Below are 12,900 nucleotides of genomic sequence, written 5' to 3' on the forward strand. Positions count from 1 at the left end.
AACCCAGCAAAGAATGGGGGGGGGGTCACCTATACGGAATCCAGTGTTGAGGGTTCCCTAACAACCTGCCTCCTCTCACGCTCCTGCGTATGTCTGTTACCTTTGGCTGTTTTCACTTCTTGATTTCCCTGAACTATCCACTCCTTAGGACTTGGGCTCCCTAGGATTGAGGTGATGATGGAGATCATCGTGATCCCCTCACAGGCTTGTCATAAAACATCAATGATTTACTCATAAGGAAGAACTGGTACGGTATTCTTCTCCCCACACAGACACCTGTCTGGTAGGCTACACCTTAATGGTTGATGCTTAAATGGACCATGTGTCCATTTGTGAAGGACACAAATGTTAGTGGTCAGGATACAGATTATAAAGCCTGTCTGTAGTTTGGGATTAGTTTAGTGTGTCCAGTAGAATGTCCGGGACTCTCTGAATATTCTATAAATGACATTTGTAGACACATATGTGGTGAGAGACATTTCTAAATTGGCCACCTCGAGCCGCTGCCACCTGGGACTAAGGAACTCTGGGTTTGCTGTGGTTGGTAATTACCATCTTCACTTGGAAAAAACCCAGGTGACTCAGCAGGGTGAAATTGCCACCTGTGCCTCAGGGACAGGAAAAGAGCTGGACTCAGGCCAACCCCTGGGAGGCAGCAGCTCCCTGGCTCCCTAAAGAGTTGAGGTGAGTTGCTTCACCTCTCAGGAGTGGAAGCTGAGCTGCAGGCCTTGATGCATGTCACCCCACTTTCCTTGGCTCACTTCCTGGCCCATCCACTGTGAGTCACAAAAGGGTGACATTTAGACCATGACAGGCAATCAGCTGACCCACTGGCAGCTCTCCGGAGGCAAGGCTGAAGCTTTGTGCTCACACAAATTGCAAAGCCTGCAGGGGTGCTCAATAAATAAATCATTGTGCTGGTTTTAAAACAATGCTTTAGGAAAATTCACCATCTCTAGGAGTTACATGGCAGGCGGATTTCCACGGTAAACAAGTTGGGGCTGGCAGGTGTCACAAACCAGCTAAGGCTTTCTGTAGGTTGGACTGGGCCCCAGTGGGTCTCTGAGAAGCCGACCTGGCATCAGCACCCTCCACAGGGGAATGCTGAGAGACGGTCACGTGTGGCAGTCCAGAGTTTTCTGTGAATGAGGCATCGTGGGCAAGGCCTGGTGAAGGCCCAGTGAGTACTGGTCATCCTGGAGCACACCCTTTGGTGCGAGTGGGTGGCCTGTGTGGGTGTGTGGTGTTTCCCAAGAGGACACAGGGCTGGAGAACTGGAAGGGATGTGTCAACCCACATCCCTCCACTCACTCATATGTCCAGTTGGGGATTCGCATCAGGTAAGCACAGGTGTTTGCCTTGAAGGGTTGGGTGCCACAGTGTGTGTGGCTGTGGATGCTGCCTCCTGTGTCATACCTGACATACCTGGGAGCACCTTCTGCATGCAGCTGTCTTCTTAACAATCTATAAATGAAACTCTGAGCAGTCACTGAGCACCTACTATGTGCATGGTGCCGAACAGGTCCCTGGTCTGGGTACTGTGGAAGGACCAAGAAGCAGAGGTAAGTTGGGTTCCAGCTACCCATGAATTGACAAGGGGCCTGTGGGCCTGAGGGCCTGTGCAGACCTCCGTGAGTGCTGCAGAGGCGGGAGGGCAGGTGGCACAGGCCAGCTCCTCCCACTCTCACTCTCCTGACTGCGAGAGCTGACCTACACCTGAGATTATGCTTTTATGCTAGAGCCCATTTCTGTCCCCTGCCCTCTGTGTTCCTACCCCTCTGCACTGGTCTGCTGGCCTGCACCCTCTGCGTGGGCTCTCCTGGAAGGTCAGAGCAAAGGCCTCGCTCTTCTCTGGCTCTTCCTTGTGCTTCGCTCAGCACGGTGACAGGTACATTGTGCCTGTATCCCACAGGCAGAGGGTCTCTGGGGCCCTGAGCCTGCTGGACTCAGGTGAGGACTCTGTCTATCCTGGCTGCTGCTGCTCCTCTTAGGAGCAGGGCCCATGAGGACCTCCCTCGTGACTGAGGGAAGGGATGGTGGACAAATCCCACCCCCTCCATCACATGGTCTGAAACCTCCCAGTGTCATGCCAAGGCATGTATCTTATGGTCCTTGCTGTCTGTTGCTAAACCCTACTATCTCTTCCCAGAACAGTAGCTGACCAGCACTTCGCCAGGGGAAGCAGGGATAGGGAGATGAAGGACGACTGCACAACTTAGTGTGCACCTGCTGCTGCCTCCCTTTGGACAAGTCACCTCCCTTTGTGAGTCCCAGTGGCCTCTTGCGAAGATTGGGCTAGTGATACTCCCTTGGAAGGCCGTCACGAGGAGTGAGCCGTCCACGGCAGGCAGGGGCCACAGCAGGTGTTAGCTAGGTGACCACGTTGTTCCTAGTCCTCCACAGATGGGAGTGCCCTCCTGTGTTCCCCTCCCTCTCTGGGGCTTGAAAGAAGGGACAGGACAGCTCAGGCCTCTCCTCCACGTGGGACCTGCAGCATCTTTCTCGTAAGGCCCAGAGCTCAGGAGGGAGAGAGGGAATTGTCATTTATTGAGCAGATGTTTGTCCAGACCTGTGTGTCCAGGCCTCGTTCCCAGAGCTTTACTGATCTGACCCTGTGTCCACCGTGTACCAGACCGAGAGGCGTTCACTTCCGTTACCCCCCTTTCACTGGGGAGGACACTGAGGCCAGGGAGAGTAGCTGACCCCAGGCCCTGCAGCTAACAAGTAGTGGAATGGAGCCAGGGTTTGAGCCCCAGTGCCTGTTGCCCGGGGCCCTGCTGCTCACCATCAGCAGCAGCGTGGCCTGGGTCCATGCTGCCTGCCACATGTCTTCAGTCCCTAAGCCCCGCGACCTGCGCAGCCCTTAGTCTTCCACTCCTGTTTTAAGACAATGCAATGGCTGGGAGGAAGCAGATAAGAGTTGTACTTTCCGGAGCTCTGGGCTTGGCTGACCCTCCCATCAGTCCAGTTGGGATGACCACGAGAGGGAGATGGGTGCGGCCTGAGAGGGGCCACAGGGAGGGTGTTGGGCGGCTCCCTCCTGGGCCCATGCTAGAGACGGAAATTACCAACTAGACACAGGCATGTGTGCCACTGTGAACGAACGTAATAAACACGGGGAAAGACACCAAGCAGGAGAGTGGGAGATGACGCTACAGACCAAAGGGGGCCAGGTGGACGGCCGGAGGGCAGGCCTGTCCTCCAGCCATTCAGCTGTTGAGAGGCGCCTGTGCTGTTCTCTGGAATCATCAGCGTGGGTTTAGTGAGCCAGCACATGTGGCCCAGGGAAGAGACAGCCGACAGCCAGGAGGGAGGCCACGCCGTGGCCTTGACACCTCAGAAGGTGGGAGGGCCTTGGAGGCCAGCCCAGCTCTCCAGGTCCACCGCATGGGTGCGGCCTGGCTCCCCGCCCTCCATGCTGTGGCCCTGACCTCTGAACCCCCCTGTGTCTGTCTGGTAGAGGGCCTACTGGCCACCAGTAGCAGCTCTCAGTGGAGACTGGCCATCCTCTTCCTCCAGGCTTAGAGGGTGCTGCTTGGGGCCTGGTGGGGGGGACGGAGTCCTGCCAGACAGGGAGGAGAGTATTTCTATCAGGGCCCTGGACACTCTGGTTATTCTCATGGGGCCAGGATGGCCCAAGGAACCCCTGGCTGCCAAGAGTGAGCTGGATGAGCCCTCGGAAACCGTGGTGAGCACCTCTGGAGGCTGGTCCTGGCGGGGCTGCCACCACCACCCTGATGGATGGGCAGGGCACGTCTGCAGGAAGCAGGTGGCCAGGCCAGGCAGACTGTGTCTGGCAGATCAGGAACTGGATTCCTGGGCATGTGATGGTGCAGCCTCAGATGACCCTGAGCTCAGGAGGGGTCCTGAGACTGGGCTGAATGCTCTGTGGTAGCCATCTTGAAATTCTTTAATTTTTGTCTTTGGATCTGCGCTTTGTAAGTGATGCCAGGGGCAGAGCCTCAACTCACGTGGCCACACTCCCATGTCGCCTATCTTTCTACTTCCTAGTGCCCTGGGCTGTGTCCAAGCTCACACTTCCTACCTCACCCTGGTGGGGATCAAGCCCGTACCCCGCAGTGTTTGGAGTGGAGCTTGGTAACCCTCTCTAATCCAGGGAGCAAACATGTCTGGGCACCTTCTTTGGGGGCTGGGTTGCCCTCCACCACCAACTGGGGTATTGACCCATGGGAAGGGGGAAATGGACTTCTAATCCTCACCCCCAGCTGGGCACTACATTTATCACTTTGCATTGACACAGATTACATAGCTGGTCCCATGTGCCTGGGGTGATACTGAGAAGCCCAACCTCAAACTCTGCTCTGCCTTATCCTCAGCAGGAGGGGGCAGCTCTCCTGGGGCCCCCTGGCCTCTCCTCAGGGCATCAGCTTGGTATGGAGGCCAAGTGGCTCAAACCACAAACATTCTCAGCCTCCACTCACTGATCTCTTCTATGTACAAAAGGACACTTCCCAGAGGAGGTGGAATCTCAGAAAAAGCAGGGCTGTCCAGGATTGGAACAGTCTCTCTAGGCTGAAGATATGACATTTGCTGAGATTCTTAAGCTCAGAAATGCCTTTTCAGGGAGCCCCTGCTGAGGCAGGCTGAGGGCAGAAGCTGTGGCAGGGACAGTCCCAAGGAGCTTTGATGGTAGGACAGGCTGAACAGCCCCACGACACCACATAAGTCCTGATATTACTTTTGGCTAATCCTCAAACCTTAACAGGAGGCCAGTAGGGGAGGTGAAAACAGACTGACTGAAGTAGGATCCTTCCTTGAAGTTTTATGACATTTCCTTACAATATTTGGGAATCGTATGGAAAAAAGAACCATGTCTTCTTCATTATAAAAGTATTTGAAAAGACAGGTGGATGATGCAGGTGCTGCAGGGAAAAGCTTCTCCCTTCCTCTAGGACTGTTTCCTCCCGAGGCTGTGGGGGGGGGGGCAGCCCAGAGGCAGGGGGGTGATGAATGCATGATTGGTGTAGTTAATAACTGGTGGATCGATGCAAGCATCTATAGATATTTTAGAAATGTGCACAAAGATGTACACAGATGTGGACTCAGCCACTGCCCTGAAGAAGCTGATATTTCTTCTGGTGCAGCAACAATCCCACCTGTGCCAACTGCGTTAGTTTCCAATTGCTTCTCTGGTAGATCATCACAAACTTACAGGCTTAGAAAAAAAAAAAAAACACAGGGGCTGTGGCCGTAGCTCAGTGGTAGAGCACTGGGTTCGATTCTCAGCACCACATATAAATAAATGAATAAAATAAAGGTGCACTTGCTTTGAATGTGTGAGGCACTGGGTTCGATTCTCAGCACCATATATAAATAAAAAATAAAGGTTTAAAAAAATAATAGATGTATTGGTCTAAAGTTCTGGAGGTCAGGAGTCCCCTGTAGGTCTCGTGGGCTAACCAAGGTGTTGGCAGGCTGCTTGCTTCTGCAGGCTCCTCACTTTCCAGGCTGGCAGGGGCTGCCCACACTCCTTGGCTGGTAGCCTCCACCTTCTCTAGGAGTCGTGTTGACCTCTGCTTGTCCTTGCCTCCCCTCTACTGACCTGGGCCCTTTGTCCTCTCTCTTACAAGAACCTACTAGATTATACTGGGCCTACTAGATAATCCAGGAAGCCTCCCATCTCAAGATCCCTAATTGCTTCTCCAAAGTCCCTTGCCACACAGGTCACATAGAGGGTTCAGGGGTTAAGGTGTGGATATCTCGGTGGGACTATTACTCTGTCCACACAAATTACTAAGTCAGTATCATGAGACACACCCAGGGAAGCAGTCAGAGGGAGTTCAAGGCTCCAAGAAGGGAGAGGTGACATTTGACTGTAAATCTAGGAAAACCCCATTGAGGAGGCAACATCTGAATTGATAAGACAGTGTGGGAGCAAAGGCACTGTGGCAGGCCATGGAGCCATTGGGACACCAGGCAGGTGAGGGGTGTAGGGACACGCTCATCATGCTACTTGGCTGTTCTTTCCCTCCTGACCTCACTGAAGTCCAGCTGGTGAGAGTGGGCAGGGTGGGCAATGTACCCTGGGAATGAACCCATAGGCCAGCTGCCCAAGCCGGGACACTGGCCAGCTGGTCCCCCTTGGGAATTTAGACTGGGAGATACAGGAAGAATCCCCAGATTCTTTTAACCAGAGGTGAAAGGATTCAGAGATCCAGCTCTAGAGCAGGAGGTTCAGGGTGGCCACAAGGAGGTCAAGTACTGAGTAAGCACAAGAAGCCCTGAGCAAGCAGGAACCTCAAGAAGCCGGCTGAGTCAGCCCATGCCCCAAGCCCACTGACGGCAAGGAGGGAGGGCCGCTGAGTCACCACCTGGCCTGCTGCCCAGAGGGGCTAGATGGCCCTGCGGCTCTGCCCTGCCTCCTGGCCTTGCTGGGAACCTCATCTCTCCTGTGTTCTGGTCCTGGCCCTGGTCTTGGCCACCCAGGGACCTAGTAAGCACAGAGCCCTAGAGGGCCAACACACCTAGAGGCAGGGCAGGGGGCAGATAAGGGCAGGCCCAACCTCAACCCACCTCCCAGACTCTCTCCCTCAGGTCCCCCACCAGTGCCTCCCATGATGCTCAGCAACTTCCTTGCCCACCTCTTGGCTCCACCCTCCTCCAGCCCCAGGAACTGTGAGCAGCAGAGCCCAGGCTGAGCAGTGCAGTGGCCTGGCTGACCCAGCTTCTCCCAAATAAAGTGAGAAGGGGCTGGGTGGGTCCTATGCATGGACTCCCCGGATGCTTTAGAGCAGTCTTCTTTGAGTAATCATCTCTAGGCCCAATCATCTCTAGGAAATCCAGGGAGGCAACTTTTCCAGAGTCTCTCCAACCTACCTGCTCTGACACTCCCAGAATTTCAGAACAAACCAATTCCCTAATTTCTGCATCCAGTATCAGTGGCAACTCTGGGCCGGGGATGGAGCTAGCTGCAGGGGTATGCACACATTACACGCACACAGAGGCTGTGTGTTCACTTCAGGCATTATAAAGTGCTGTAAGAAAACAAAGTAGGGCCTTGTAATGGTGGAGGAACTCGGTGGGGAGAGGCAGAATCAAGAAAGGTCTCTCTGAGAAGATAACAGTTGAGCAAAATCCACAACTGAGAGTGGGCTAGCCTGGTAAAACATCAAGACGGCAGTATTACAGGCCACCAGCACAACAGGGGTCACAGTGTTCAATCAGTGGTATTTAATTTCTGGACAGCAGACCTAGAGTGGCTTCAAGGCAACTGTAGAAAGTGCTTAGTAACTTTCAGTGAATCACAATGTAACACAGGGACCGAAACTGTATATGCAATTATAAGACCAAAATGATTGACACGTGAGTGAGCCCAGCTGACTGCCTCCTCTACCCTGTAAAGAATCCTAACTTGGCCCATGTTCTCTCTTCTTCCTTTCAAGGAAATGCTTCAGACCCTTTTCCCCCCTGTTACTGGGGACTGAACCCAGGGGCACTTCACCACTGAGCTGTATCCCCAGCCCTGTGTATATGTATTTTTTTAAGATGAGGGCTCCCTATGTTGTTGAGGCTGCCCTGGAACTTGCGATTAAGATACCTGACTTTCTCTACTGAGCTTCATTTATGAGAGGAAGATCATCCTGACTGCGTACGTTAACTGACACTATGGGCTTCCCCCAGCGTCCTTCTCCTTCTTCATTTCCAACAGACCCTCATTCCACATGAGTGGCAATGCCCAGCTGGAGATGCTGCTTCAGAATCTTTCTGTTCTGGTGGTGGCTACTGACATTGTTTTTGTTTATAAGGAAGACTTGGGCTTGGAGATAAAGTTGTAACTTTGTGAACTTGACTTGACCAGAATGAAGATAAAAGCCCACACATCCTAGAAGGCAGGGTAAAAAAGCAGGAAGAGTGTGGGTCCTGGGTCCCTGACAGTGTTGCTGAGTCACCAAGCCAGCTCTGGATTGCTAATCTTGGGAGAACTGGTTAGGTTAGAAAGCCATCTTGGTTAAGTGAGAGGGTGAGTTTCCCGTTACCTGCAGCCAAATGCACAATACTATAAGGTCCTTGAGACAGTTCTGTGAAATAAACATGGCACCCAATAGAAAGTCACCTCATGATTGCTGTTACAATAGCCACGTACCCCACAGTGAGGTCCTGTCAGACGGCACTGCCTGCTAATCTCATTGCCGTTTTAGTCTGCGCCAGTGCATCCTACCATGCTCACAAATCAGTGAAATTGCCAACAACATATTTCTTAGAAAGGTCCCCGTTATTACATGATGCATGACTGTTTTTGATTGTGAAGTCATCCAAGTGTTAATTGCTTCCCCTTGGTTTAAACTCTCCTCAGCATTTGGCACAGAACCCTGCACATAGTAGGGCTATAACCATTGCTTCTGAGAACCAAGGAAATGAATTCAAAATTTAGGAAGTGACTTTTACACATTTGATCCAAACCCAGGATGTAAATGCTCGTTTTTAATAACTGGAAAGTTAAAAGTATGGAATTCGTGTAATGGTGGCCCCAGTGGCCAGGTTAGTCATCGGTTACAGCCTTGGGGCTTCATGGAGAGAGTGCCCCCCTTCCTCATGTCAGGTGTCCCAGTTTGTCTTCACAGGGGTCTTGCTGGTTTAATTCACAGACAGGTAAGTATGCAAGCTGAGCAATGAAGGGCCCCAGTCAAGATTTTTGTTCTGATTTTGAAGCAAAAACTCCTGGGTCAGACTCCTCAGCTGCTCCCAAGCCAGGCAGGGCCTTCTGCTGCCCCCGGGCCTGGGCCTCACCCAGGCAGAAGCTGAAGAGTGCTGGTATAGTCCAGGTGGGGGCAAAAGAGGCAGGGAGGTTGTCTTCCGAGAGTCGTGCCTTTTGGCTCTTCTTGAGAGCTGCCGTGCTGCCGAGGTGTGTGGAGAGGGGATGGCAACCTGGGAAAATCCCCAGAGGCCTGGCCTCCCTGTCTGGGCTGCAGAGCCCAGGACCAAGCACCAGGTGGGCAGAAGCAGCCAGACTGCAGAGCCCAGCAGACGTCTGCAAGCTGGCCCTGGGTCTCCGTGTGGGAAGGGGGGCACCCCTGACGCCGCCTGCACAGCTAAGGCAGATTGGATGTCCTCCGACTGCAGGCCCTTCACCGTGGGAGCCTCGGGGCATGGGGCAGCCACTGCCCAGCCCTGCCGCTTCATCATGCCATTTCCGTGTACGTGTCCTGCCACCAATGCTTGGTCCAGGTCCTTCCTTGTTCCTCCTTGCATCCTCGTTTGTTGGGTGTGGTGGAAACGGGGCCTGTTAATTGCACGGACATCAGATGGACATGGCTCTGATCCTGCCACTGATGTTCACTGCCTGTGGAACCCTTAGACATGTGGCTTCTCTGTGCCTTAGCTCTCCTGCCGTATAGGTGGGAAGGACTGATCGTGCCTGCCTCTCAGAATTGATGCGGGAGTGATGAGGCGACCTCGATGGAGAGATTAGCACCTGGCAAGGGGCAACAAGCAGGGGAGAAACAGCCTGGTGCCAGGGCCAGCTTCTACCCAGGCTCTTCCACCAGTGTAGGTGCCCCACCCGGGACCCTTCTCTTCCCACTTTAGCCCTCTCTCCCGCCTCCTCCGTCTCCTCTCCAGTCTTCCACTCCACTTCCCTGGGCATGGTTTGGTACTATTTTCCTTTGCCAGTTTCTGGGAAGCCAGTCATCTGCTTGAAACCCCGCCTGGTTTCTGAACTCTCCTTCAGCTGCCTGCAAGTTGGTGACACGTGGGATGCTGGGAGTTTTGCCCCCACCTCAGCCACCAGGCTGCATGTCAAAATCAGCTTCCTGGATCACACTGCCAGTTTGAGCACCCCCACTACAAATGGGTAGGCTTCTACTGACATGGGGCTCTGCTCATGGATACCCTGCTCTTCAGGTCCATTCAGGCTGGCCCTGGCACGGACATGACTGAAACTTGGGCTTGAGGCTGAGGGATGGAGAAGTGTGGCAGGGAGACAGGAGCAGGTATGGTTCAGGGGTCCAGGTTACAGATTTGCAGGTTACGTAATGAGGAGGCAGCGTGTGCTGAAAAGCTTACAATTTTGAGTTTACTATCAAGAACAGAGTCAGGCTCCTAGAAGAGTCTCCTTTTGATTGGCACAGCTCAATGATTTCAGTCACACTAGGCATCAAGAAATGGATGCCCAGAAATAGAGTCTCCTTGGAAAGGTAGCATGGCTGAGGGCGCCTGTAACAGAGGAGGCCTTAGCAGAGGTTTCCGTGGCGATGCCCACCCTCCTTGTTCATTCCAGAGTTGAGGGCATGGGCTTGCAGAAAGGAGAGCTAGTGGTGGTCATTCTTCATTCAAGACCCATTAGCGAATGCTGGACAGATGCTGATTTAGGTTCTTGGGCGGCAGTGATGAAACAGGCAGACCTGCCCTGGGGAGGTGTTCCATCAGGTGAGGCAGACGCCCAGCCAACAGCAGACCACAGCTGCCTCTGACATGGAGAACACGGCATGGGTCGGGGGTGTGCTGTGCATTTTACATGGGGCAGGGGCTCTCTGAGGGGTGACATTGGATCTGAGAACTGAAGGACAGGAGGAGCCCCCAGGAGACCTGAGAAAAAGACTCTCAGGCAGAAGGAGCATGGGTGAGAGCCTCCAGGCAGCCTGTCTGCCCGCTTTCCACAGGGGGGAGACAGCAGAAGGATCTGTCAGGCCGGACTGCAGGGGTGAGGCTGCAGGAACCAAGGAATGAGAGCAGGGGAGGCTCTGAAGCCCTGGAGGGCGGTTCTGTTCTGAAGGAGAGTGGAGGCTCTGAAGCTGTGTGAACAGGGGAGTGGTGTGATTTGTTTTGGGCTGGGCAGGGGAGGCAGGCACAGAACCAGGAGAAGGCCAGCAAAAGGCCCTCCCTCTCACTTCTTGGGCCTCCTGTGGCCTGTGCTGCAGACGCCCCAGCATGCTTTGCAGCCACCCTTGTCCAGATTTGCACTAGGCCTCAATTCATCTCTTTTCTGGCTTAGAGGTGGCCTAGGATCCCTCCTGTCCCCAGCCACCACCTCGTCAGTTGCGGAGCCCAGAAGGCTCTCTCCCACACTCGGCAGGCTCTTCCCTCCACCTCATTCCACAGCTGACAGGATGCACGATCGTCTCCCTCACACACACAGGTGCCATGGCAACGGCGACTCGTGACAACAGCGAAGGAAGACAGACTGGAATCTGCCAGCCAGGGAGGGGACCATCTGTGAGCCGAACCCTCCAAATGCTGCCGGTCCTGAGAGCTCGTCCCCACGGGGCTTTCGGATGTGGCAGCGGTGACACTGAAGTGTCATGAGAATTCGACTGTGGGTACACTTGAAATCCCTCCGAAGTGTGTGGTTTCCTGACCCCTGTGACAGAGATGAGGAGGGAAGGAAGCTGAAAGGGGCAGAAGACTTGAGAAAGCTGCAGGGCAGGGTTCAGTCTTTGGAAGTTAAGATCCCCGCAGAGGGAGGGACTCTTGAGGTAAAGAGCAGCCGGTGGTTTGCGTTACAATTCCATTGCCAAGCTCGCCAACCTTTGACGTGGCCACTCTCCCGTGGGCAGCATGTTTTAATAAGGCCCCCAAAACATTGCACCTTGGGCCTGGTTTCCACGGCTGGCTTCTCCGGGGCGTGAGCAGTTTCCCTAGGGAGCGCCTATCATCTGCCAGGAGATATGCTAAGACCTTCACTTGCATTATGTCATTGACTCTTCGCCACACACTCAAGGAAACACCACAATTGCTTTCTTTTCTGAAGATAAGAAAACATGCTGGGGGATGGCATGTGCCCCAGGTCATTTGGCTAATGGCCCAGGATGGAGGAACTGAAGGAAAAGCCAGCTCTTGGGCTGAGGGTAAAGCATTGCCTCATATATGTGAGGTACTGGTTCTATCATCAGCACCACATAAAAATAGATGAGTAAATAAAGATATTGTGAACAGGGGCTGGGGATGTGGCTCAAGCGGTAGCGCGCTCGCCTGGCATGCGTGCGGCCCGGGTTCGATCCTCAGCACCACATACCAACAAAGATGTTGTGTCCGCCGAGAACTAAAAATAAATATTAAAAATTCTCTCTCTCTCTCTCCTCTCTCACTCTCTCTTAAAAATAAATAAATAAATAAACCTCTTTGTCCTTTAAAAAAAAAAAAGATATTGTGAACATCTACAAATTTAAAAAAAAAAAGTATTTTTTAAAAAAGAAAAGCCAGCTCTAGACCTTCACTAAGCAGTCAAAGTAGCCTGAGGCCTTGCCCTGCCACCAACAAGGCCCAGCAAGTCTTGGAGGATGGCGTCCACCTGCGGACGACAAGGCCCCAAGGTGCACCGTGAGGGGTCAGCGCAGGACTGCTGGGGTGCAGTTGGCTGGGATGCTCTTGGCAGCAGCTCCCTGGCCCTACCTGTCATTTCCACATGTCTGCCCTGGAGCCCTGGGCCTGATGCTCAGCTGTGGGCTTTCTTGGGGCCTCTCCCTTCTCTTTTTTTCCAATCCCAGTCTTGCCACCAGCTGCCTGAGAGTGAGGGAATGGGGCAGGAGGTAGTTGCAGGCTGCTGGGCCCATTTGCCCTGGCAGAATGAATGAGAACATTGAAAGGTGGGTCCAGTACCTCCCCTGGACCACTCTACTTGGGGGTTGACCAGGGTCTGGAGGGTCATGAGGAGTGTGGAACTGGAAGAGGGCCCAGTGAGGACCACTTTTAAGTGCCATAAATGGGTGGGGCAAATGACCAGAGCTCCCTGGGAGAAGTGGTAACAAACACACTGAGGTGAGACCCAGGAGTCAAGGGAGTTGCCTTTTTTTAACCTGCTGCCTAAATTCAGGAAGCTTTGGGGGGCCTTGGGATGCAGGGCTTGAGGTGGGGGTGGTCGGGGGACTGCCCTATGTGGCAGTTGGAAGGTCCTAAACTATGGAGAAACGAGGCTAGTGAATGTGGCCACGGTGTGTGGGTCTG

This window comes from Spermophilus citellus (assembly GCF_964194105.1).
Source record: "Spermophilus citellus genome assembly, chromosome: 14".
In the NCBI taxonomy this organism is placed as follows: Eukaryota; Metazoa; Chordata; class Mammalia; order Rodentia; family Sciuridae; genus Spermophilus; species Spermophilus citellus.